Source organism: Piliocolobus tephrosceles, chromosome 20 (genome assembly GCF_002776525.5).
Source record: "Piliocolobus tephrosceles isolate RC106 chromosome 20, ASM277652v3, whole genome shotgun sequence".
NCBI classification, from domain to species: Eukaryota; Metazoa; Chordata; class Mammalia; order Primates; family Cercopithecidae; genus Piliocolobus; species Piliocolobus tephrosceles.
Genome location: NC_045453.1, coordinates 2600465 through 2626331, shown reverse-complemented (window position 1 = coordinate 2626331; position 25867 = coordinate 2600465). Strand labels below are relative to the sequence as shown.

Sequence of the window (25867 nt, the reverse complement as noted above, 5' to 3'; positions counted from 1 at the left end):
TGTAGCCTCTTCCTTTCAGGCTTAAGTGATTCTCACACTTCAGCCTCCTGAGTAGTTAACAGGTGTGTGTTACCACACACAGCTAACTTAATTTTTTTTTTTGTAGAGACCAAGTCTCACTGTGTTGCCCAGGCAAAATACACCCAGGTCTTGAATTCTTGTTCTCAAGTGGTCTTCCCGCCTTGTCCCCGCAAAGTGTTGGGGTTACATGTGTGAGTCACTGAAACCCCAAGAAAATGTTTTAAAAGGCCATTTTGAGCAAGACCTGAGAGGAGGCTGTTGGAGTGATCCAGGTAAATACTGACAAGGGTCTGGGTGATCATGCAGATGAACAAGAGGGGACAGAATTAATGGGACATGGAAACTTAGGGCACCTAGGGCACAAAATGTAGACGCAAGATGTATTAGTCCATTCTTATGCTGCTAATAAAGACAACCTGAGACTGTGTAATTTATAAAGGAAAGAGGTTTAATTGACTTACAGTTCAGCATGGCTGGGAAGGCCTCAGGAAACTTACAGTCATGGCAGAAGAGAAAGCAAACATGTGCTTCTTCACATGACAGCCACAAGGAGAAGTGCAGAGTGAAGGTGGGGGGAAGCCCCTTATAAAACCATCAGATCTCTTGAGAATTCACTCACTGTCATGAGAATAGCATGGAGATAACTTCCCCCATGATTCAGTTACCTCCCACCAGGTCCCTCCCATGATACATGGGGATTTTGGCAACTACAATTCAAGATGAGATTTGGTTGGGGATACAGCCAGCCCACATCACAAGGTGTTATACATACTGACACTGCCCTGCTCAGGCCTCAGAATGAGTGTCTTACTTTTTGTTTCCTAGGAACTTTGCCTCATCTTAGTCATGGTCCTGCTTCAAGGGGGAGGTAAATTATAATTCTTGCTTCATGATACCCTCATCATTGAAGACAGACAAGATATCCTCAAGGTTCTCAACATTGGAGCCCAGGAATGGGAATATTGAAGCTGAAGCAGCTCTATTGTAAGTAGAAAATTTTGAAAAGGAGATGCATATCTGAGGGGGAATATCTCTGTTTCTGTGACTACAAAGGTTCAAAGTCACAATAAAACTAATAGAGCAGGATGTTTATCTCCTCTGGGCATACTTACCCTTTTACAAAAAGCCTTTTCTGTAAAAGGCTTTTCTGGACTACACCATCTTCCCAAGTCTTCACAGGGCCATTTTGGTGCTTATGATGAACCCTCGATCTACTCCAGGACCACATTTCAAACCTGGGAAAGGGCACACATATGATCTTCCTTCCCGTCACCACCCATAGTACCAAGTGGACTTTACTGTAGAACAGTCTGGCTGACAGGCCAGGAAGCAATGGATTGAGGATGGGTGAAGATCACCTTATCTGTGTCTAGAATACGGGACCATGTGGCTCCTTGGAAAGCAGTGAGAAGAGTTGGGTTTGAATCTGGATTTCTTGGTTCTACCACTTATTATCTAAGTGACACTGGGCAGGTCCCCTTACCTGCAAAATGGAGCATGGCGCCCACCTTGTAAAACCGGTATGAGGATGAAATGAGACACAACTGCACATGAAGTCCCAGGCCCGTGGTGGCATCCAGTAACTGTTTTTCTTCCTTATATGGAACTGTAGAATGTCACAATAGGAAGGGAACTTGGGGTTCTCTAGATAATGTCCCTCTGTTTATTTTTTTTCCTTTCAATCTTAAGTACACAGAATTGTACCTATTATAATTCATGCTGCATGATACTATCATTATTGACAATGCATGACCCTTTTTATTAATTTGTTTACCTACCCCTTCATCTATACAACTGTCCATTGGTCGTTTGTCCACCCATCTGTCTGCCCATCCATCCATCCATCTTGTCCATCCATTCATCCATCCTCCCTCACTCCCTCTCTCCCTTCCAATCAACCATGCATCTATCTATCTACTTCATACTTATATCAATTTTATATTGTTAATCTCTCAATTTAAAAAAAATCTTAATATAAACATTTGTGAAGCCACCATACATCATGGAAGCTAGAACCTTCACGGTAACTTCCACTTACCTTTATGTACCCCAAATTCTCATCCTTCTGCCCCCCCTACATCCAAGGTCACTGCTATTTTTAATCTTGTGTTCCTTGTTCCTTTTAAAAATACATGGGTTTCATTATATTTCTGTGTATTTCCAAAAACTAATGTTAGCTGTTTTTAGCTTTATTAAAAGACTATCATTTTGCATGAAATCTCTGGGGCTTGCTTACCCCTATCAATATTGTATTACTAAAATTTATCCATGTTACTGTGTGCAGCTGTGGTTAGTTTTGCTTTCTATAGGATATCCCATTCTGTGACTGTACTAAGTTTATCACACATCGTACTGTAGATGGGCATGTGGATTGTTCTCAGGTTTTGCTAATTTTAAACAATGCCTCCATGTACATATTTGTACATATCTCCTGGTGCACATGTGCAAGTTTCTTTTGGGTGTAACCCGAGAGTGGAAGTGCCAGGTTATAGGGTATGTGAGTGTTTAACACAACAAAATTTTCCAATCTGTTTCCCAAAACAGCTGTGTCCGTTTATGTGCCCACTAGTAATGCAAAAAAGATCCAGTGGCTTCTTTATTTTTGCTATTTGAACAGGGACAAAATGACATCTCAGTGTGGTTTTGCTGTGGCTTTTCCTGATTACTAATGAGGTTGGCCATTTCTTCATATGTTTATTGGCCATAAGTGTTTCATTGAACTCAATTTTAATGATGGGACTGTAGAGGTTTCATGGCAGAGCTTGGGTGCGCACAAGGGGCTTTCCTTGATGAGCCAGGAAGGAGCCATCAGAAATGCAGGTATCTATTTTTCTCAGGGTTGGAACTTATCCTGCCTCTGCTGGGTTTCTTGGTCAGCATCATGGACTCTGAGGTCAGACTTTCCACAGAAAATTCATTCCTGGGTAGGGCATGAGAATCTGCCTCTCACTGTTGACCTTTCCAATCTAGGTGCTCCCTTCCTCTTGGGGCTGCAGGAGATAAGGAGGGATGGTCAGTGCTGTTCAGGTCTCAGAAGGCTGATGCGGCAAGAGAAGCTGGGGGAGCAGTTACAGGTATCATGGCAGGTCCTCCTCTGAGGCCAGTCCTCCAGAATAAGTCAGGAGGGACTGAGGGTCCTACGTCACTGTAGAGGTTTGCCTCTGCAGTGTCTGTGACCTGTAGAGGAAGCAGGGGCTGAGGCACAGCCCATGATTTTCTCATACCTCTCCTTAGAGTCTACCTCAAGGGTGTTGTCTTCATACCAATTCTCTCTGTTTCTTCCTCCCTAAGTGCCCTCTCTCCTGCCCTGACCAGGGGAACCTGCCTCTTTGCACATCCTCAGACTGACTGTGCAAGAGACAAAGGAAGGTCAAGGGGATAGAGGTGCAATTCTCAGGGACCCTCTGGATCAACACCCATTCAAGGTACAGGAGAAATGGGAGGGCCCCACAGCCTTCTTCTCACAGTGCCCCTGTCAGCTGGAGTCCCACCTTTGGGAGCCTAATCCCATCTGGGGTCCCCTCTTACCTGGAAGAAAGTCTCCTCCTAAAGACATAGATGACAGAAAGTTCCAGCCAAGGAGCAGGAGGGAGTTGCACACAGGGGTACCTGGTGACAGAACAATGTCAGGATGAGGTTGGATCCTGTTTCCATTAGACCCCCAAGCAGGCTCAGCCCCACCTCTGACTCAGGTCCCAAGACTATACCCTTGTCTCGAGGAGAGTCACCTCACCTATATAAGCCTCAGTTTCCTTCATCTGTAAAGTGGGAATTATAACACACATTTCAGAATGTTTTTGTATCAAATGGGAGCAACCAAAGTGCCTAATAGGTGCTCAGCAATTGTTGAATCTGAATGACTTTTGAAGGATGGATGGGAACTGGGGAAAGATATTTCATATTAGCTTAGTTATTCAAAGGAGTATCTGGTAAAACGAGTGACTGGTCAGGATTCAGCTGATGAAAGCAGCACTTATTGCAATTTGGTACTGGAGACACAATGCTCTAAAGAGGATGCCATAATTGCTGTCCCATTTTATAGATGATTCAGAAAGAGGTGAAGTGACTTTTCCAATGTCACACATGGTGAGCACAGCAAAGCCTGCATTTGAACCTGGCCTGTCTGTCTCTAGGTCTGAGCCTTTACCTGCTTGGTTATTCTGGTCCTACTCTCCCAGACTCCCTTACTCTTCTTTGGGTCTGCTCAGCTGCCTGCTAGCCTGGACCAGAGCCTGGTTATTCTGCCACACTTGGCAGGTGAACTGTTTTTTATCCTTCCACTCTGAAGTGTTGACCAGGATATGATTGTCTTGGCTGAATGTGCCATCTGGGTTCTTGGTGGGGCCAAGGGCCTCACAGGTCTTGAAGTATCCATTTGTCTTTAGCCAGGCAATGGGTTTGGGGTAAAACCTTTGCACATGGCAGGTGAGAATGGCAGCCTGGAGTCCTAGGAGGTGGTGTGCAGAGATATTCACTGTGGGTACAACTGAAACAACAGCACTGCCTTCGTTAGTTTCTTCCTTTATGCAAAGCATGCTCAAGGGGTGTCCACACCTTTCTAGGCAGGGTGCTGGGTTCTTGGAATACAGCATGAATCAAGACAGGCATGTTCCCTGCCTTGCCTTATGGAACTCCCACTCTGGTGAGGAGGACAGGAAGGAAACAAAGCAGACACATGACCCCCACTAGAGTTCCAAGAGCCTACAATAGGGGCACTTGACCTGGTCTGCAGGAAGGCAGGTTAGGAAAGGGTCTCCAGAGGAAGTAACCTTTGAGTGGAAATCTTTGAGTGGAAATATGAAAGATGAGTAAGAGTTAACTCTGTGTGGCAGACTGCATTTTCTAAAAACGATGGCAGCATACCCCACATGCTCTTCCAGAACTCTGCTACTCTGCTTTAGAGGAGGAGTCTGTTTCTGCTCCCCTGGACTTTGTGACTGCTTTGATGAATAGAATGCAGTAGGGACAACACTGTATGACTTCTGTGGCTGGGTCATAAAAGCTGGTATGGCTTCTACCTAGCTCTTTCTTGGGACACACCCTTGGGACACAGTCACAAGCTATAACTAGCCTATGTGGAAATGTTGGGGAAGCAGGAGCCTAGGAGAGCCAGACTAACGCTACTTTAAGTTCAACTCCATCTTGGAACCAACAAGGCACATTCCTTGCTGGTCACGACCCACAGTTACAGGATATTTACAACTGAAGAAAAAGCCTAAAGATTCCTACAAAGACACATTTCTACAACAGTGGAAAGTCAACATGTCCCAATACCTATAACAATATATGTTTTCAATATCATTATAGTTATTCTTTGATGTACTCACACTCTAGAATGTCAAGGATAGTTTTCTTCAAATCAATAGAATAATATATTTTGTCATGTTGTCCGCTCACGTGCATGTAGACACAGCTTAGCTTAGCTTTTACATGGACAAGACGTCTTTATAAGAAAAACTTAAAACAGATGAGGCATTCCTCTGCTTGCTTTCTGAGGACACCCCGCCCTGTAAGTGAATAGTTTCAATAAACTATCTCTTCTCACTGTACTCTGTGACTTACCTTTAACTTCTTCCTTATCAGATCCAACAACCCCCTCTTGGAACCTGATTAGGGACTCTTTTTCTGGCAACAGAAAGATAATAAGGAAAAGCCCATGCCAAGAATAGCCAGCACTAATGGCCAGGTATGTTAGTGAAGGAGTCTTCAGGTGATTCCAGCCTCTGAATTGTCCAGCTGAGGCTTCACCATCATGGAACAGAGCAAGCTGTCCTTGCCCAGCCCTGCTGGAATTCTTGACCCACAGCATCTAAAAGCATAATCATTTAAGGGAATATGGAGTAAATTTGGAATACTGGAATAAATTTGGGGATAATTGGCTCTATACCCCTAACAATTGTGAAACATTAGGCAAAAGGGTTTGTGGGGCAGGAGGAAGGGGGTGCTGGGAGAGGGTGAGGGTGGGGATGGCATCTCAGCAGATGGATGGACCTGGGCAGAGGCCCTGAGTTTCCATGGACTTTAGAAAGAAGATCAAAGTGAATGAGAGAGAGGATGGATGAGTGAGGCTGAATTCATAGCCAATCTGGAGGCTGGCTATACTTATAGGTGCCCTGGAGGCACTTAAAGACATTCTAAGGCATAGGAACATTATTTTAATACAATTAATTTCCAGATCCTGAACCCTCATAAAACTGTTTAGTTATATTGATCTGCCTGAGAATGAGCATCAGGGCCACTTTCTTTTCTTACCTCCGGTTTCTCAATTTTCCTTCTCCCATATCACAGAAGAAAGGCCTTCCTCCCACACTTCCTGAATCTAGCTGTGGGGCATTGTCCTTAGTGTAAAGACTTTGGGATGCAAAATACTTTACATTGCAAATACTGCTGGCCAGGAAGCCTGCTTTAACTAAAGGACCATCAACTCCCCCATCTACCTTGCCAAACTGCAATTCCAATACCATGTTAATGGCTATTTTAATAATTACTTATCAAAAATTTTTATACATTTAGATTGTTTGGATCAATTGTGTAATTCAATCCAAAAGAATGTTTTTTGACACTGAGAGTCTTACGGTCATAAAAATTTTATTTTAAATTTCAATTTATAGATGTGGTTTTGCTTGAGTTCTGTGTTCTCATAGTTCTCTGTGATATGTATCTGTATGATTTGATAGTCAATAAAAGATTTTCCAATGTAAAATATGTTACATTAAGGTTAAATTCTTCATGGGAGTTAGAATGGAAATACAGCATTAGGAAGTAAAAGGAATGATATAAAATGCCTGATTATTAAAGAAGAGCTTCTTTATGTATGTTTAAATGGATGATGGTGGAAATTAAATTATGATGATGTTATTGTTTTCACTGAATATGTTTTGGAGTGATGCAACATTTGTAATACTCCAGGAGTTATGTTCTGTGTGACTATTTAAGTTATAATGAAAAATTTTAGATGTCAACTTTAAAATACATGATAGACTATATAGTTTTGCACAATTATTTTAGGGAAATATGCACAAAAATGCTTGAATATCACAGTTGAACATCTCAGTAAGATTTTTTTTTTTCCCCTAAGAGAAGTGATGAGTTACTGTAGGGTTTTAAGCAAAGGAGAGACATGATCTGGTTTCCTTTATAAAATCCCCCTGGCTGCTGGGAGTTTGGGGATGGACTGTACAGGGCAATGGTGGATATTAGCGATCAATTCGGAGACTCTTGCAATTGCTCAGGTAAGAGATGGATGTTGGCTTGAACTTAAGTATTAGTTTAAGTAGTGGCAGTGGAAAGAAATGTATGAGTTCAGGAAATATTTGGGAGTGATATCTGATAGAACTTGGTGATGGGTTGGGTGAGAACAGGTTTCTGGCTTAGATGACTTGGTTGAGGGGGAGTGTCTTCACTTATACGAGTAGGACAGAAGGAGCAGCAAGCTCTGAGAGGGTTGGGGGAGCAGCACAACGCCCATCTCTGGGCTGACCATGACTGAGACAACCACTCTTGGGGAAAGTGGGGTTGGTTATTGCCTCTCTCTGGTATCTCTGCATAGGTGGTTCTTACAGGAGACAGATCAGAGGTAGTTATCTGAAGAGGTTTAACACTGGATTCAAATTCCAGCATGCTTACTGAAGAACCCTGTGACCTTGGGCAAGTCACTTCACTTTTCTGGGCCTCAGTTTCCTCATCTGAACGAAGCAAGGACACACAGCTGCCTCTAGTTTCTCTGGGATGATTGATGTGGAGGCTAGAATTCACTTTCCAGGCTGCAGCTCTCTTGTGGTATCTTTTGATTAAGCAAGACAGACTTCTATTTTGGGATGGAGGCGTTTGAGTAATGAGGAACTAAATTTTTGACAATGATACCATAAATTATCTCCCTTATGGGGTTGCTGTGGAGACTATGGTGCTATTAATGGGTCTCCTTGGTTTTCTCTGGCTGGAGCTGGAGAGAAGGAAAGATGGAGTTCTGGACCCCTGGAAGGAACTTCACCCATCTGCAGGAGGTAATTGAGACTATACTATGCTGAGGTTGGTGGGGGGGCAAAGGACAGTACAGGCCTCTGGGGAAAGCCCCTTTGAAGGCAAAGGCAGATGGACTTGAAAAGCAGTGAGGATAATTTCCTTTGCCTTTCTTTCTATATTTCTGCAAAGTTGGATTCAACACAACAGCCTGGGCTTGCTCTTGGGAAATAAACAATGGACTCTGTCCTTAAGAAGTAAGAGCCAGAAAGGGCATGTGTGTGTAGCCTGCCTTGCTGCTTCTCCTGTTGCCAGGTGAGTTTAAGAAGCGTGTTTCAAAGGTGGTGACTGGCGGCAAGGCAGTGGTGGCATGGCGGTTTGAACAGTGGTGTTAGGAGTTCCCACAGCGAGTTCAGGTGGGAGAAACTTCTTTGCTATGAAGCCCTAAGTGATCAGGTCCCTGGCCCTCTCTTGCCAGCCTCTTCCTTTTCCATGCACTCACCCTCTCACTAGGCCTCAGCCACACTGGCTTCGTCTCTGCTCCTCAGACATGTCTTGCTCCCCACGGCAGCACAGGGCCTTTGCATGCTCTGTTTCCTGTGCCTTGAACACTCTGCACTTTGCTTGGCTGACTCCTTTTCATTCTCCATGCCTTGGCTCAAACATCATTTCTTCAAAAAGGCATTTCCTGAGTAAACTGGATTTCTCTCCTTTTCATATATTTCAGCAATTTGTTCTTTCTCTTCATAGCAAATGTGATGAGTCATAACCATATAGTTGTTTGCGTCTTGGTTGATTGGGTTCACATGACTGTAAACTCAGCAAGGCAGAACCAGGTCTGCTCGGTTTACCATAGAATCTCCAGCACCTAGAATGATGCCACCACATAGCAGATGCTCAACAAAAACCTGTCGAATTAGTGAATGAAGTTCCACCTCCCAAAGACGTTAGACAGCAGGGAGCTCTGAAAGAGAAGAACCCGATCATGGCATTATGTAGAAGGAGGATGGTCATATAAAACAGGGAACCTCATCATCACCTCACTGCGGGTTTTGTGAGGAATGAATGGGAGGATGCTTCCCATGCTTCAAGCAGGGAGCCTACAGTGGTCACAAAAGGTTGGCCCTATTTGTGTGGGGGGCTTACCTTGGAGAAATTGGGAGATGTTCACATGCCCTCTGAGGGGGCTCTGCAATTCACTGTGAGCCAACTGGCGGATGACCTGGGAGTGGAGTGAGGAGAAGCCAAGGGTCACTGTAGCAGTGCTGATGACGGTGTAGGAGGAAGCATCTGCAGGTGAGGAGACGTGGCTCTGAAAGGCTGGAAGCTCTATGCCATTTTTGAGTCATTTCACATATATGTTTTCGGCAAAGAAGCCAGTTGAGGTGCAGGTGAGATTCACTAGTTGGCCTGGGATATCCCTGTTGGAGTGGCCAGAAATCTTTGGAAGAGAGGGCTTAGCATTGATCAGGGCAAGGGTGAAGAGAAGAAGGAGAGAGAAGAGAGAGAAATGAAGAGGGAGAGTTACTCTTTAGCACAATAATCACCCTCATGGTTCACTCTGCTTGACTTCCTACCACAATCTCTCATCTCCAGTTTTCTCCTCTTCATAAACTTTATCATTACTCTTCTTGTTATAACGGCCAATCAACTGACCTCACTGACTTTACCTCTCAGCTCTTCCAACCTACACTTGGAAACCAGACCGTGGTGATCTTGCTAAAATGGAGATCTGACCATGTTACTCCCTTGTTCACTTCCTCCTGTCCCCTCTTATCCTCCCTATCTTCTTCCCAAAGTACATTGTTTAAAAAGTCACATAAGGTATACCCCGAAAAACAGCAGACCTTGGTTTCTTCTCCTTGCAAGTATTATAGACCAACAACTTTGAACTATTTTAGAGGATTCTTTGGGCATATCTCTCTGCATTTCTATGTTGATACTAACATACTGTTATTTTCAACTTTTCTCATTTTTTTCAGTTTTATATAGTATGGATCTACCTACTGCTATGGAAGATGATGCTTTAGCTCTCTTACAGCTCCTTCTACCCGCCATCCACATTTCTCCTCCTCACATCCTCCTGTTAAAGACACACAATAATTTTTTGTTTTATCAGTATTCAGCATTTATATTATTATGACCAAATGAACATTGTTCACAATTGGGCCATGTAATATATCATAATTATATTTCCTGTCTTGTACAGCTTTTTGTTTTCTGATGAGGTTTTTTAACATGTATTTTTTAATGTTTCATTTTTGTGGGTATGTAGTAGATGGATATATTTACGGAGTACATGAGATGTTTGGATACAGGCATGCAATGTGTAACAATCAAATCATGGAAAATGGGGTATCAACCCCTCTAGCATTTACCGTTTTTGTTACAAATAATAGAATTATACTCTTTTAGCTATTTTAAAATGTACAATTAAATTATTATTGACTGTCATCATGTTGTTCTTTTAATGGTGTCATAATTTTATTTGCTTCATTTTCTATGAACTTATGACAAATTCATCCCCAAGCCTTCTGCCAGATTTCCTTCATGTTTGAAACTACGAAGTACTGCACTGGACTTCCCTTTAGGATACATATATATTCAGGAGGGCACAAAGATTTTTCAGGGGATTGTATAGACTTGAATTAAAACATCTCTTTATTACGATAAATTTGTAAACATACATAAAAACAGAGAGAAAGTATTTAGCATGGCATTTTAACAGCTATCAACAAATGACTGATCCTGTTTCGTCTACACTTCTCCCATCAAGTGCTGGGTTAATATTTTTTATTGTATATATTTAAAGTGTACGACATGACGTGTGGCTACACACATACTTAGTGAAATGATTACTGTAGTCAAGCAAATTAGTATATCCAGTATCCCACATAGTTACCACTTTTTTTGTGTGTGGTAAAAGTATCTAAAATCCTCCCTCTTAGCAAATTTCCAGTATACAGTACAACACTATTAACTATAGTCCTCATGCTGTACATTAGATCTCTGGGTTTATTCATCCTACATAACACATTTTGTACTCGTGGACTTCCATCTATCTCCCCAGTTTTTCAACTTCCCATCCCTGGTAACCATTGTTCTACTCTGTTTCTGTATATCCGAGTTGTTTTGTTTTTTATATTTTACATATAAGTGAGAGAAATTAAAAATAAAACTACCATATAACCTAGCAAGGTTTTTTTCAGGTACATACCCAAAGAAAATGAATTCAAACCTTGTAAATGTATCTGCATGCCCATGTTTTTGGCAGCATTACTCACAATAGCTAAGATACAGAAACAACATAAATGCTTGTCAATGTAGGAATGAATAAAGAAATTGTGGCATATGTATACAATGGAATATTATTCAGCCTTAAAAATAAAGAGATCTTGCCACTTGTGACAACATGGATGAACCTAGTGAGCATTATGCTAAGCGAAATAAGCCAGAGACTGGATTGCTTTAAGGTAAATACCAGACATGAAATTATTTCATTCTTAACTACTTCAGCATGTAGAAGAGTTAAGAATTCCTTTTTTAAAACAACAAAAATGCCATTAGTATACTTTAATAGTAATTCCTTAATATCATCTAACATTTGTCAACAGTCAAATTTTTCTGCTTGTCTCATAAATATAATTTTACAGTTGGTTTGTTTGAATGAGGATCCAAATTAAAGCCATCTGTTACATTTTGTTGATGTCTTTTAAACCTCTATTAATCTAAAGGAGTTCCACTTTCCTTTATTTGCTGGAAAAACCAGGTCATTGACTCTGATGAATTGCCCACATCCTGTACTATTTCCCAGTTTCCCAACTGCATTCAGCTGCAGTCACTTGCAGTGGTAGTGGGCTTGATAACATGCCCTTTATTGACTGGCTTCACCATTCCCTACTGGTGTTAATTGCACTCAAATCCTTGTCTTAGGGTTGGCTTCTCACTGAACTTATCTCTGTGTTTTAAAGTCCCTTGAAATAATTAGTCTTTGTTTAGTTAAGCCATCAATATATAGTTAGATTAATTAACTTGACTTGAGATTTAGTAATTTAGATTTTTAGGATTTTTTTTTTTCATTTTGGAGTTTGTTTATCAATTATTTAAAAATTAATGTGCTTACAAAGTCAAAACGTAAGTCACAGCACATTCAGAGAAGTCTGGCAACCCCCTTGTCTCTTCCATTCTGTTCCCTTTCTCCTTTACATGTAAATTTTTAAATTATGATTTTAGTTTATTCCTCTTTTTCTAAAAAAACAAGGGACAAGGCCGGGCGAGGTGGCTCACGCCTGTAATTCCAGCACTTTGGGAAGCCGAGGCGGGTGGATCACGAGGTCAGGAGATTGAGACAATCCTAGCTAACACGATGAAACCCCATCTCTACCAAAAATACAAAAAAAATTAGCCAGACGTGGTGGCGGGCACCTGTAGTCCCAGCTACTCCGGAGGCTGAGGCAGGAGAATGGCGTGAACCTGGGAGGCAGAGCTTGCAGTGAGCCGAGATCGCACCGCTGCACTCCAGCCTGCGCGACTGAGCAAGACTCTGTCTAAAAAAAAAAAAAAAAAAAACCCAACAACAAGAGACAATACCCATATGCTTGTATTTCTCACTCTTGTAAACATAAAAGGTAGTGTGCTCCACACACTCTTCTATATATTGCTTTTCCTGTTTAATGATATGCTGTGGGTCACTCTGAAGTGGTGTGCTGAGTTCCTCCTTATGCCCTTTTAAAGTCACATAATACCCAATGTGCGGCTGTACCATAATTTAGCAGGCAGCTCAGCTTTTGCTCTTACAATAGTGTTGTGATGAAGAGCCTAAGGATAAGTCATCCTGCACTTGTATTGGTATATCTTTAGGATACATTTCTAGAAGTTGAATTGTTGGGTCATGAGGTAATTTTGCTAGATATTGCCAAGTTCACCTCTTTATGAGTTATATGATTTTTGCATTCCTAACAGCAAAATATGGAGTTCTTGTTTTGCCTTAGCTTCCCCAACAGAATGTGCTGTTGAACTTTTGGATTTTTGGTCAAGCAGATATGTGAGAAACTGTGTCTCAGTGTAGTTTTTAATTTGCATTTCTTCCTATACAAGGATGGTTGAGCATATTTTTATATGTTTGAAACATTTGTATTTCATTTTCTATAACTTGTCTTTTCCCATTTATTGCTCTTAATTCTAAAAAGATGACTTTTTCTTCTAAAATTTTAGAAGCTTTCTCTATATTAGGGATTATTTTTTGTCTATGATGTAAATTGCAAAATAGTACACACACACACACCCATACACAAGTTTCTTTTTGTACAATGTGATCAAAATTATAATTTTTTTATCTTTCTGCATTTTGAATTACACTTGGGAAGGTTTTCTCCATTTTTAGGTTATAAAAGAATATATATATGTTTTCTTTAGTACTTAAATAGTTTCATTTCTTACATTTAAATCTCTGATCCATTTGGAATTTATTTTGGTGTATGGTGGGAGGAACTAGATAGATACATTTCTGGATTTTTCTATGCTGTTCCATTGGTCTATTAACTCTTCAAATGATCCAACACCACAGTTGAAAAGTCTCTTTTTTCTCCACTGACTTGCCTTCATACTTTTTTTTTTTAAAGCAATCAATTGACCATATGTATGAATCTATTTCTAGAATCTCTATTTGGTTCCATTGATCCACTTGTCTATCTTGATGCCAATAACACACTGTATGATTACTATAGCGCTACAATAATTTTCTGTTCATGACGGATGTTGATCTATAGTTTTGCTTTTCTGTGATTTTTTATCTGTAATGCTGGCCTCATAAAATGGGAAGCCTCACTTCCTCTTTAATTTTCTGAAATAGAAATCTGAGTGAAACTGTTAGTACTTCTTCCTCAATTGTTTGATGGAATTCCTCACTGAAGTCATCTGGGTCTGAATTATTCTTTGTGGGAGGCTTTTTAAACTACAAGTTTAATTTCTTTAATAGATATAGAGATAATTAGGCTATTTATTTCTTCTTGAGTGAGCTTTAGCAGTCTATGTCTTTCAAAGAATTTATCCATTTCATCTAAGTTGTTAAGTTTATTGGTATAAAGTTTTTCATAAAGTTCCATTATAATCTTTTTAATATCTGTGGAGCCTGTAGTAGTGTCACCTCTCTCATTATTGATATTGGTAATTTGTGTCTTCTTTCTTTTTTCCTGATTAACTGTGTGGATATGTGTTTATTACTTTTACGAATTTTCTCAAGGAACCAGCTTTTGTTCCTATGGATTTTTTCTATAGTTTTTCATTTTATATTTCTGATTTCTGCTCTGTTCCTTATTATTTCCTTTCTTCATTTTTTTCCTACTTTTTGAAGTCTCTGAAAAAAACCTTTCTTCTGTCCTAATATAGGGATTTAGTGCTATGATTTTCCTGCTAAGTACTCTTTTGGCTGCATCCTACAAATTTGGTATGCTATGCTTTCATTTTCATTCAGTTAAAAATATTTTCTAGGCCAGGAGTGGTGGCTTGTGCCTGTAATCCCAGCATTTTGGGAGGCTGAGGCAGGCAGATCACTTGAGCTCAGGAGTTTGAGATCAACCTGGGCAACACAGCAAAACCCAGTCTTTACAAAAAAAATACAAAAATTAGCTGGGCGGGGTGGAGTGCGCCTGTAGTCCCAGTTACTCAGGTGGCTTAGGTGGGAGGATCACCCAAGCCCGGGAAGTTGAGACTACAGTGAGCCGTGATTGTGCCACTGCATTCCAGCCTGTGAGATAGAGTGAGACCCTGTCTCAAATAAATAAATAGATAGATAGATACATACATACATATATAAAATACTTTCTAATTTTTCTTCTGATTTCTTTTTCAGTAATGGGTATCTGAGAAGTATATTTAGTTTTAAAATGTTTGGAGATTTTCTAGAGATATTTGCTTTTTAAATTTAATTTCTATGACTACTGAGGGTTAAATTAAATAAAAATCAAAATCAAATAAATAAATAAATTTAATTCCATTGTGGTCAGAAAACACACTTCACATGACTTGATTTATTTAAAACTTACTGAGACTTATCTATGGCTGAGAATATAATCTATGTTGGTAAATGTTTCTTTTGTAGTTAAAAAGAATGTGTATTCTCTTGTTTTGGGATGGAACATTCTATAAATATCAGTGTGCTCAAGTTGGCTTATAGTGCTGTTCAAGTCTTCTGCATCTTTACTGTTTTTCTGCCTCCTTGTTTTACCGATTATCGAAAGAGAGGTGTTGAAATCTGACTATAATTGTAGATTTTTCTATATATTCTTGCAATTCTATGAATTTTGTTTTATGTATTTTGAAACTCTATTGTTATATGCATCAACATTTAGAATTGGTATATTTTATTGATTAATTTTTGATCAGTTTATTATAAATGGTATTCTACATTCTCATAATTTCTTTATTCTAATTATACTTGGATATTAACATAGGTATTCCATATTTAAAAAATTATTGTTAATGTTGCATATATTTTTCTGTCCCTTTATTTTTAATCTATTTGTGCCTTTATTTTTGAAGAGAATCGGTTCTCTGCAGGCAGTAAATAGTGGGTCCTACTTTAAAAAATCTAATGTGAAAATCACTTTATTGTAATTAGGGTGTTTAAGCCATTTACATTTAATATGATTATTTATATGAGTAGGTCTAAATCTATGATCTTGCTACTTACTAGCCTCATCTCTTCTTTATCCCAGTGTACCTCATTTTCTGTCTTCTTTCAGATGATTTTTATGATTCTGATTTATCTCTTTTGTCAGTTTATTAGCTGTTACTCTTTGTTGTGTTATTTTACTGGTTGTTTTGAGATTTCTGGCATACATTATTAACTCATCATTATTTACCATGAGTGATAAGATATCACTTCACATATAGCATAAAATTCTTACAGTAATATATTTCTGTGTCTCTCTTCCTGGTCTTTGTGGGATTTTTCTTACACATTTTACTTTCCATGTATGTTATAATCTGTCAAATATATTATTATTGTATTTGCTTTGAACAGTTGACTATGTTTTAAGTACATTTAAATGTACTTTAAAAATATTTTCCCACATTGTTACTATTTCTCTTGCTTTCAATTTCTTTGTATATATCCAGGTTATCTGGTATCATTTTACTACTGTTGGAAGGACTTCTTTTTAACATTTCTTGTAGTGTGGATCTGTTGATGATGAATTCTTCCAGCTTTTGTATGACTGATAAAGTCTTTATTCTTCACTTTAAAAATTGTGGTAAAGTACACATAAGATCTGCCATCTTAACCATTTTTTACTGTACAGTTCAGTGACATTGAGTACACTCACATTGTTGTGCAACCATCACCACTATACATCTCTAGAATGCTTTCCATTTAACAAAACTGAGAAAATATATGGAATGCATCACAAATTTGCATTCCATCCGTGTACACAGGCCATGCTAATCTCTGTATCGTTTCACTCTTAGTATCTGTGCTGCCAAAGTGAGTACTTAACTCCAGCCTGGGCGACAGAGCAAGACTGGCTCAAAAAATAGATAAATAAATTAAATGCTTAATTAATTTATTTATTTTAAAAGATATTTTTGCTAGGTAAAAATTCTAGAATGACTTTTTAATTATCATTTTCTTTTAAAAAATGCTTTAAATAGCCAGGCACGGTGGGGCATGCCTGTAATCCCAGCATTTTGGGAGGCCGAGTAGGGGTAGATCACCTGAGGTCAGGAGTTCGAGACCAGCTTGGCCAAAATGGTGAAACTCCGTCTCTACTAAAAATACGAAAATTAGCCAGGCATGGTGGCAGCCGCCTATAATCCCAGCTACTCGGGAGGGTGAGGCAGGAGAATTACTTGAATCTGGGAGGCGGAGGTTGCAGTGAGCCAAGATCATGCCATTGCACTCTAGTCTTGGTGACGAGGGTGAAACTCTGTCTCAAAAAAAAAAAAAAAAAAAAAGCTTTAAAGATGTATCTTAAGCTTGCATTATTTTTGATGAAAAATCTCCTGTCTTATTTATTTTTTGCTCTTTTGTACTTAATATTTCTTTTTAGGGGGCTGCTTTTAAGATATTTTCTTTATTGGTTTGTGCATCCTGGTTTGTGCTTGGGGTTCATCGAGTTTTTGGATCTGTGGGTCTGCAGTTTTTATCATATTTGGAATATATGTGACCATTATTTCTTCAAATATTCTTTCTGTCCCCTCTTCCACTGGTGTCGCCAATATATATCTATTAGGCCACTTGAAATTTCCCCACAGCTGCTGATTGATGCTCTGTTTATCTTTTATACAGTTTTTAATTTTTTGTCTTATATTTGAGTGTGGCTTTATATATTCCATTTCTATCTCTCTATGTATCATTTTGAATAGTTTCTGTTGTTGTGGCTTTAAGTTCATTAATCTATTTTCTTCAACGTCTTATCTACTATTAATCATACTCAGTCTATTTTTCATCTTAGACATTGAAGCTTTCATCTCTAAAAGTTCAATTTGGATCTTTTAAATATTTTCCATGCATCTACTTCACATATTCAGTTTTTCTTCTAGTTTCCTGAATGTACAGAGTATACTTATAATAACTTTAATTTCTTTGTGTACTAATTCTATCATCTGTCTTTTCTGGTTAGTTTCAAATGATTACTTTTTCTTATTATGAATCACATTTTTCTGCCATTTTCATGCCTGGTAATTTTTTATTGGATGCCAGATATTGTGACTTTTACTTCATTGGGTACTGGGTAGTTTGCCTTTCTATAAATATGCTTGAGCTTGTTTTGGGACATGGTTAAATTACCTGGAAGCTGTTTGAACTTTTCACGTTTTGCACTTAAGCTTTGCAAGGCAGGCCTCCAGCATCATTTGGTCTAGGGCTAATTCTTTTTCCTTTACTGAGGCAGAACTCTTCTGTGTATTCTACCAGATGTCTCATGAATTATGAGTTTTTTTTCGCTCGGGTTGTAAAGATCAGGCACTATTCTTAGCCTTGTGTAAGCTCCGGAAATTTTTCTCCTCTGGCCTCATGTACTTTTCTCATGTACATAATACACTTTTCAATACTTCACTGAATATTCAAGGGGGACCTTTTACAGATATTTGGAGTTCTCTCTCTGCTCTTTGGTGCCCTATCCTGAAAACTGTAGGCACTTGGCCTCTGTGGACATCCAGGTCCTTCTTATCAACTCAGGGAGAACTTCAGGCTCCACCTGAGTTATCTCTTTGTGTACGGTGGTCTTAAAGCCTTCTCAGAGAGTACTCTTGGGGCAGCCTTAGGGCTCCCTTCATTTGTTTCCCATTTCACAGGGATCACTGTCCTTTGTTGCCTGGTATCCAATGTCTTGTCTACCATTGTTTTAAAATAATTTGCCCAGATTTTTAGCAAGAGAGTAAATCCAGTCCCAATCACTATTTTGGTAGAAGTTGCCCCAAATATTTAATTTGATTTTATTTTGCTATTGTATATGTGTTTGTCTTTTTTCACAATATGTTCTAACTGGTTTTTCTTTGTATATATGAAGATTATTGATTTCTGTTTGTTGATTTTATAACTTGCTATGTTACTTAAATTATCTTGTTTTTTATAGTAGTTTAATGTTGATTCTATTAAGTTTTCCAGATATCATATCATCTACAAAGAGAGATAGTTTTTCCACTTCCTTTGCAATTAATATGATTTTTGTTGCTCTCTCCTTCTAAACGCATTGACAAATACTTCAAAGTAATGTTAAATACTGTTAGAAATGATGGGCATGAGTTTGAAGACTATTTAAGTATTCTACTGATTCTATCTTTTGGAGATGTCCCTAGTGATGTTGCAAGTCCTCCTGCTCTGGAATGGCCCAGTGGCCATTTCTGTGCCTCCTACACAGCTGTTATCTTAGGGTTTCCAATCCCTTATTCCTAGTTCTCATTCTTACCTTTTTTGTTAGTTTGTTCGTTTGACTCCTATTTTGGTAAAGCACAAGGGGATATAAAAAGCAGTTCTCGATGATCTTGCAAACTCCATAGATTGGCTGGGTAAATTATTTTAGCTTGGAAATAATTTTCCCCAAGAATTTTGAAGGCACTATTCCTTGTGTTCTAGGGTCTAATATTGTCCTTAAGCGTCTCGTGCTGATGTCACCCACAGTGCTTTGTCCATAACTTGCTTTTTAGTTTCAACTCTTTAAAATTGTGTGACATTCTCTTTGTCCTCAAAGACTGCCTACCATTCTCTTTGTTTCTCCATGGCTGTAAGGTGCTAAAATTTGAAAGTCCCCTAAATTATCGTGATGTATGTTTCTGTTTCTATGATTCTGTTACAGTAAATTATCACACCTGTTTTTTTAAAGAATCATAGTAATTAATTCACCAATACAAGTATGTCTGAACTAACTGTTGGGCTTCCCAGGCTTTCCTTTAATGAGTGCTGTTTAGAGTCTTGCAGGGTTTGTCTTCGGCCATGACTGAATCAGCCAGGATCAAACTCAAGAATATATGGAATTTATAGAAATACAGAACAAAATTTAAGAAATGTAGGAATTACATATTCTATATCAATAATCTACATGTGATTGTTGTAACTTTCTGCCTCAATAAATTTATCATTCATATCTTATGGCAATCTGTGGTTCCATGCTTTTAAGATTATGTTTTTAAGTTTAATTGGTTGTAGTATCCTGAGTACTAATGATATATAATAATATAATTATTATTATACAGCAGATACTCTTCTAAGTGTTTTCCATTTATAAGCCCATTCACATTTATAATTCGTATAACAAATCTGTGAAGTGGATACTATTGTTATCCCTACCTTAAACACAAGGACATTGAGGCACAGAGAATTTAACATTAAGAATCTTGATTAAGAATTAAGGTCACAGCCGGGCGCGGTGGCTCAAGCCTGTAATTCCAGCACTTTGGGAGGCCGAGATGGGCGAATCACGAGGTCAGGAGATCGAGACCATCCTGGCTAACACGGTGAAACCCCCATCTCTACTAAAAAATACAAAAAACTAGCCGGGGGAGGTGGCGGGCACCTGTAGTCCCAGCTACTCGGGAGGCTGAGGCAGGAGAATGGCGGGAACCCGGGCTGGAGTGCAGTGGTGCGATCTCAGCTCACTGCAAGCTCCGCCTCCCGGGTTCCCGCCATTCTCCTCCCTCAGCCTCCCGAGTAGCTGGGACTACGAATTAAGGTCACATAGGCTGGGCATGGTGGCTCACAGGCCTGTAATCCCAGCACTTTGGGAGGCTGAGGTGGGAGGATCACTTGAGGTCCTGAGTTCGAGATCAGACTGGCCAACATGGTGGAACCTCGTCTCTACTAAGAAAAGCGGGCATGATGGCACATGCCTATAATCTCAGATACTCAAGAGGCTGAGGCACAAGAATCGCTTGAAGCTGGGAGGCAGAGGTTGCAGTGAGCTAGGATCACGCCACTGCACTCCAGCCTGGGCAACACAGAGAGACCTTGTAAAAAAAGAAAAATAGAATTAAGGTCACATAGCATGTAAATGGCAGAGCAAGAAGTTGATCCCAGGCCATTTGGCCCTGTAGTCTACTTTACCCACTGTGCTTTGTGGGCCTTTGGAAGCTGTAAGATTCTAAAGAGTTAGGAGTCTACTGATAGATGGCCCTGGGGTTACATTTCACCCTGCTCCTTCACTGTGACCTCTCACTATCCTCATCTTCTGTTCATAACCTTGGCACAGGAGCTAACAAAGGGGGAGCCTTGGGCTGGGCTCCCAGGGATTGTAATTTGTTTTAGGACAATGCGCTGGATTTCTAGGGATCTGTACTCACCACGCACAAACATCTGGGTGCCTGGTCCAGACTTAATCTCCACGTTAAGCTCCCTTTCTGGAATTTCACACGGTAGTAGGTGCCGGCTCTGCCTGCATGATGCTACAGATATGGATGGAATAGTTCATGTTGTTTCTCTTTGTGATGTCTGAAACAGTTCTTATCCAGGGGAAGTTGCCTTCTTTTTGGCTGTAGATTAATTCCTGGCCTGGTCCAGTTCCTCTGAACCACTGGATGGGCATCAGGGAGGTCACAGTGCAATGACCAGTCTCCAGGTGTGACATAGTCTCCAGCTGTGACTGATACGGACTTCTCAGGCTGAATCACCTGCAGCTCCTCCTCACCTGCCACTCCTGGAAGAACACAGGTCAGCTCCAAGCTCCAGCTGTGGCTGAGGCTGTGGTCCAGGTGCCTGGATTCAGATTGCATTTGAAGCCCCATTAATTCTTTCTTTCCATATCATGTATTAGCTTTTAGGATGGTCACATTTCTTAACTGGGTATCAAGAGAGACATAGAGACAAGACAGACAGACAGCCCTTGCTAAGGACACAGTCAGGAAGTCACAAGAGAAGACATACATCTAGAAAAGATGTTCAACAACCCCGGTAATCCAGTGAAGTGCATAGTTAAACCACAAACAAACTGCTAACCTCCATGACAGACTAGCTGGAAAAGTTTTTCAAAAGATGTACACAGGTTTCAGCATATGAAAGTTAGAGCACATTTTCAGGCTGCAATAAATACTAGAGGCAGGTTGGTACCAAGGCAAGCAGAGAGGTCGATGAAACAGAAGAGAGAACCTAGAACTGGACCCAAATAAATAGACAGATTTACTGTACGATCAAGCTGGCATTTTATGTCAGTGAAAGAAAGCTCTCTTGAAGAAGGCAAATGAAACTCTTAAAAAGTAGCTGTCTTCAGGGAGCCAGATGAGTATGGGGACTTTTCTTGTTTACGTGTACATTTCTTCCCTGTTTGGATTATTTTGACAGCAAGCCTGAAATACAACAAAAATAAAATAAAATAAAATAAAACATTTCTCCCTCCTGCAAGCTAAGAGCAGCCACAAGTTTTAGAATATTAGCTTAGCAAACATGAAAAAGATGCCAATTTTCTGTGTTGCCAAGGGTGTGGTGAGGCGGGCACTCCTACATACTGCTGATGGGAATAAAAATGGACACAATCTCTCCAGATGGCAATGCGGCATTATCGTCATGATCTTATGATCTATGTACATGTGACAAACCCATATTTAAACAAGTAAAGTGGAGATACTTTAACCAAAATCTGTTTAGGTCACCCCTGTCCATTGCTGCTGCTTCCGTGCTGTGTGTGGTGAGATAATGTATTACCGATATTGAGACACTCACGTTTTATTGGGAAATGGCTTTTGAAACCAAAAAACACTTTTGAAATGCAATTTCCCAATAAAACTCATACTCTTTGACTTAGTAATTCCTCTTCTAGGGCCTTATTCAAAAGAAACAATCAGACAAGGGTGAATATGCTTTGTAAAGGAATGGCAATCATAGTATTTACAATCTGGAAAAGTTTGATGTAAGGCCCATGTCCAAGAATAGGAGTGAGTTAGAAAAATGATGGTACAACCACAAAATGGAAAACTATGTAGTGACTGAAATGATAATGTTGATGTATATATTGGGGATGTATTGATGATGCTGCAGACACATATGTATTTACATGGAAAAGGATCCCCAATTTATCATTGAGTAAAAGAACGAATAAATCACCATATTTTGTGTAATCCTATTTTTGTTAAAAGTTCGATGTATATAGAAGCAGCACAGTGAAGAGGTCAAAGTAAGAGCTAGTGGAATCCCATTGACCCAGGTTTCAATACCTCCTCTATTGCTTGATTACTATAGTTTAAATATTTGTCCCCTCCAAAATTCTTGTGGAAATTCAATCCTCAATGTGCAGTATTGAGAGGTAGGGTCTTCAAGAGGTGATTGGGTCGTAAGAACTCTGCATTATTTCGTAAATTAATGGATTAATGGGTTATCATGGGAGGGGAACTGTTGGTTTTACAAGAAGAAAGAGAGGGACCCAAGTACAGTATGCTAGCATGCTCAGTGCCCTCACCAAGAGATACCCTGTGCTGCCTCAGGACTCTTTAGAGAGTCCCCGCCAGAAAGAAGGCTCTCACCAAATGTGGCCCCTTGACCTTGAACATTTCAGTCTTTATAACTATAAGAAATAAGTTCTTTTTCTTTATGCATTATCCAGTTTCATGTATTCTATTCTAAGCAACAGAAAATGGATGACATTGATGAAAATAACCTCCCTGAGGCTCTGATTTCTTATCTATGTAATGTATACAACATGGAAAGTAAAACTTCCTATGTAATTCTGTTGTGAGACTGAAACCTGAAAATCTCTGAGAAACCCTCAGGACTGTGCTCATAGAAGGACTTCTGTGAAATGCACTTTCCATTTTTAACTACAAGTACAGTAGGCTAGCTTCCAGCCCTGACAACCTGGTGATTCAAGGAAGCCCACACCCTTCTGTGGCTTTCAATTCCTTCTTCTACCAAGCCTGATGGACTCTTCTCATTTCCCATGACTTTTGTGAGTTCTAAGTGAAGACATAGACTTGCCAAAGGCACAGAGTGAGTGGTGCAATGGCCTGATGCAGCAGGACGATTTTCATGTGCTCATATTCGCACTTCCTAAGCCCTAAAAGGCTGTAACAGCCAGAGTTCACGTAGGTGGTTCTGTGTGCTACACGTTACTCCAAACACTTAACTATATTAATTAACTAGTTTGATTCTCACCACAACTTTATTGGAAAGGCATTATTATTTATCCTGATTTCACAGACAAGAAAAGAGGCACAGAGAAGTTGAGTAACTTATCCATAGTCAAACAGCCTACATATGATGAAACTTGGATTTGAACCCTGGCCTGTTGGCTTTTTTTTTTTTTTTTTTAAGATGCCTGTGCTTTTCACCACTTTATTAGGTGGAGCCTAAACTGAGGTGTTAATACCATTGGGAGAAGGATGGGTGCCCCTCCTGACTGTCCAGATCAGCTTTGGAGAGAAGGGAGTAGACAGGCAGGAGAAACGCCCACATCAAGAACATAATCCTAGGTTACTGAGATTCTGGGAGACTTACTAGTCTAAAAAGGACGATTTAGCATTTTTTTCTAATAGTTCCACATTGTATGTGTAGTACTTGTTATCTATCTATCTATCTATCTATCTATCTATCTATCTATCTAATCTATCTATTAATCACCTATCCATCCATGTGTATTCATCTTAATGACAGCATCCCTGTCTCCCTCCTGGGGACCGAGGAGTCAAACGCTGCTCCTCTACTTCTTCCCTCAGGATGGCATCAGGTTCTGCAGGTCAGGCCTATGGGGTTGTGGAACCTTCACAGGATGTCAGGGGTGTAGGGAGTGAGAGGGACTGGGCACCCCTGTCATGGGGAAATGCCTGGATAGGAGAGAAAACAACCCCTCCAAGCGATAAGAATTCTGGAGGGATTTGTTTTGGAGACACATGTTATAAAACAAACTATTTAGGGAAGTGTCTTAAAGGGGAAGGGGCAGCAAAGAAAGAGGCCCTAGAACAACAGAGATTCACCTGCCCCACTGCAGGTGGCCAAATGGTACCGCTGCCAAACTCAGGAGAGCATCCCTGCACCATGGTACCTGAGGGTGGGGGCACTCACCTGTGAGTCCCAGCAGCCAGAGGCAGCAGCAGGGATGGATGAAATCGTTTCTGTTGTTTCTCTCAGGCAGGGCCGAGAGGCAGGGACGGGCATCGTGGTGGACCCTGGAGCCTGCTCTGCCTGTAGGTCTGTTTTGGGGAGGTCCTGGATTCTGCTCTGCTGAGAGAAGCAGAACTGTATCTTCCATGATATAAGAGGAAGTTACTATAATGGGAGGAAAGGGCTGTGGGATTATGACAGTTCCAGTTTCTAGATTGTGAAATAGGAATCAGATAAAAGCTAAGAAGTTACTGATATAAGTGTCCCAAGTTGCTTGGAGGGGGCCTGGCAGACACCCGTAGTACCGAGACTCTGCCCTTTGGAACCCTCACTTTGTGTCAGGTGTGCTGGTGACCCTTCCTCGTTCAGGAGCCCAGGAACAGGGTCTGTCATAGAGAAGGGTGTGGCCAGCCTCCTGTGATAGTCCAAGACCTGGGCTCAAATGAGCTGTGCAGCTAGTCAGGAGGAGGGCTCCTGGGAACGGGGCTTCACAGGTGTGGGTCTCTGTTTTTCCCCACTCCAGAGGTGTCAGTTGTGAAAATGAGCCCGAAGCCACATCTGATGGGGGGCTTTGGCTCTTCAAAGTACTCTTACAGGGGAAGTGGCTTTGAGTGAGCAAGGAGTTAGATCTTGGGAGGAGGAGGATAGTTTCTGTTTTAGAGGAAAGGGGAAGAAGCCTGTGTGTGTTAAGCGGGAGGTTCAAGGCCTTATGGTGCTCATACTGTAGAAACAGTGACATGCAGAAACACAGCTGGGAGGAGGGGGGTATCTCTTTTGTCTGTCCCTAGTCTGGGGCCACCTCTTGAGAGAAGGGAGTGGAGGAGCTGTAGAAATGCTCACACCAAGAATGCATCTCCTCTCTTCCTTCTGAGCAGCAGCCACCTGCACATGAAATCATATCCAGAGCCTCTAGCCATGAGCTCATCACTTCTGTGGGCCCAGTGCCAGACACTGCCTCCTGTGACTTAGTTTCCCCACTGCTCCCGACCCCTGCCTCCTTGCCAGTGGCTGACCGGATGTTGGTGATGAGAAGGGGTGGAATGAAAGGGGCCAACCAGTGATAGGATTTGATTACTCTGTAGCATGATGAGTGTCCCTCTCCCCTCGACACCTTATTCTAGCTTGTTAAACATTTTTTCTGAGAGGGATTTCTTGACAAGGAACTGGAAAGAGTGTTCCATTTAGCATTCATTGTTCTAACTCTAATCTCTGTCTTCCTGATGACAGATTCTATTCTCCAGAGCTGATTGCAACAAGGTCCCTCTTCCCTCATGCTCTTTGACACTCCTCCCATGGAGATGTAGGCATATGTTACCTCCCCCTGAGTCTGGGCAGGCCTGTGACTGTAACAGAAGCTATGTGGTGTGACTG

General features: G+C 40.5%; 1 long non-coding RNA gene and 1 other non-coding gene across 5 annotated transcripts; both read right to left on the bottom strand.

The window, feature by feature from the left end:
- Window positions 1–650: 650 nt before the first annotated feature.
- On the bottom strand, window positions 651–24652 carry LOC111548099. Of its 4 annotated transcripts, none has more exons than XR_002733316.2 (6): window positions 24458–24652; window positions 20755–21753; window positions 9127–9436; window positions 8483–8944; window positions 3550–3630; window positions 651–3198 (listed from the first exon to the last, which is right to left on the bottom strand). It is a non-coding gene; the product is annotated as an uncharacterized LOC111548099 (long non-coding RNA). The 4 variants fall into 4 exon arrangements; XR_002733315.2 differs by having other exon boundaries at window positions 651–3011; XR_002733313.2 differs by having other exon boundaries at window positions 3550–8944.
- LOC111548255 lies at window positions 16367–16470 on the bottom strand. The gene has a single exon (XR_002733336.2). It is a non-coding gene; the product is annotated as a U6 spliceosomal RNA (small nuclear RNA).
- Window positions 24653–25867: the final 1215 nt, after the last annotated feature.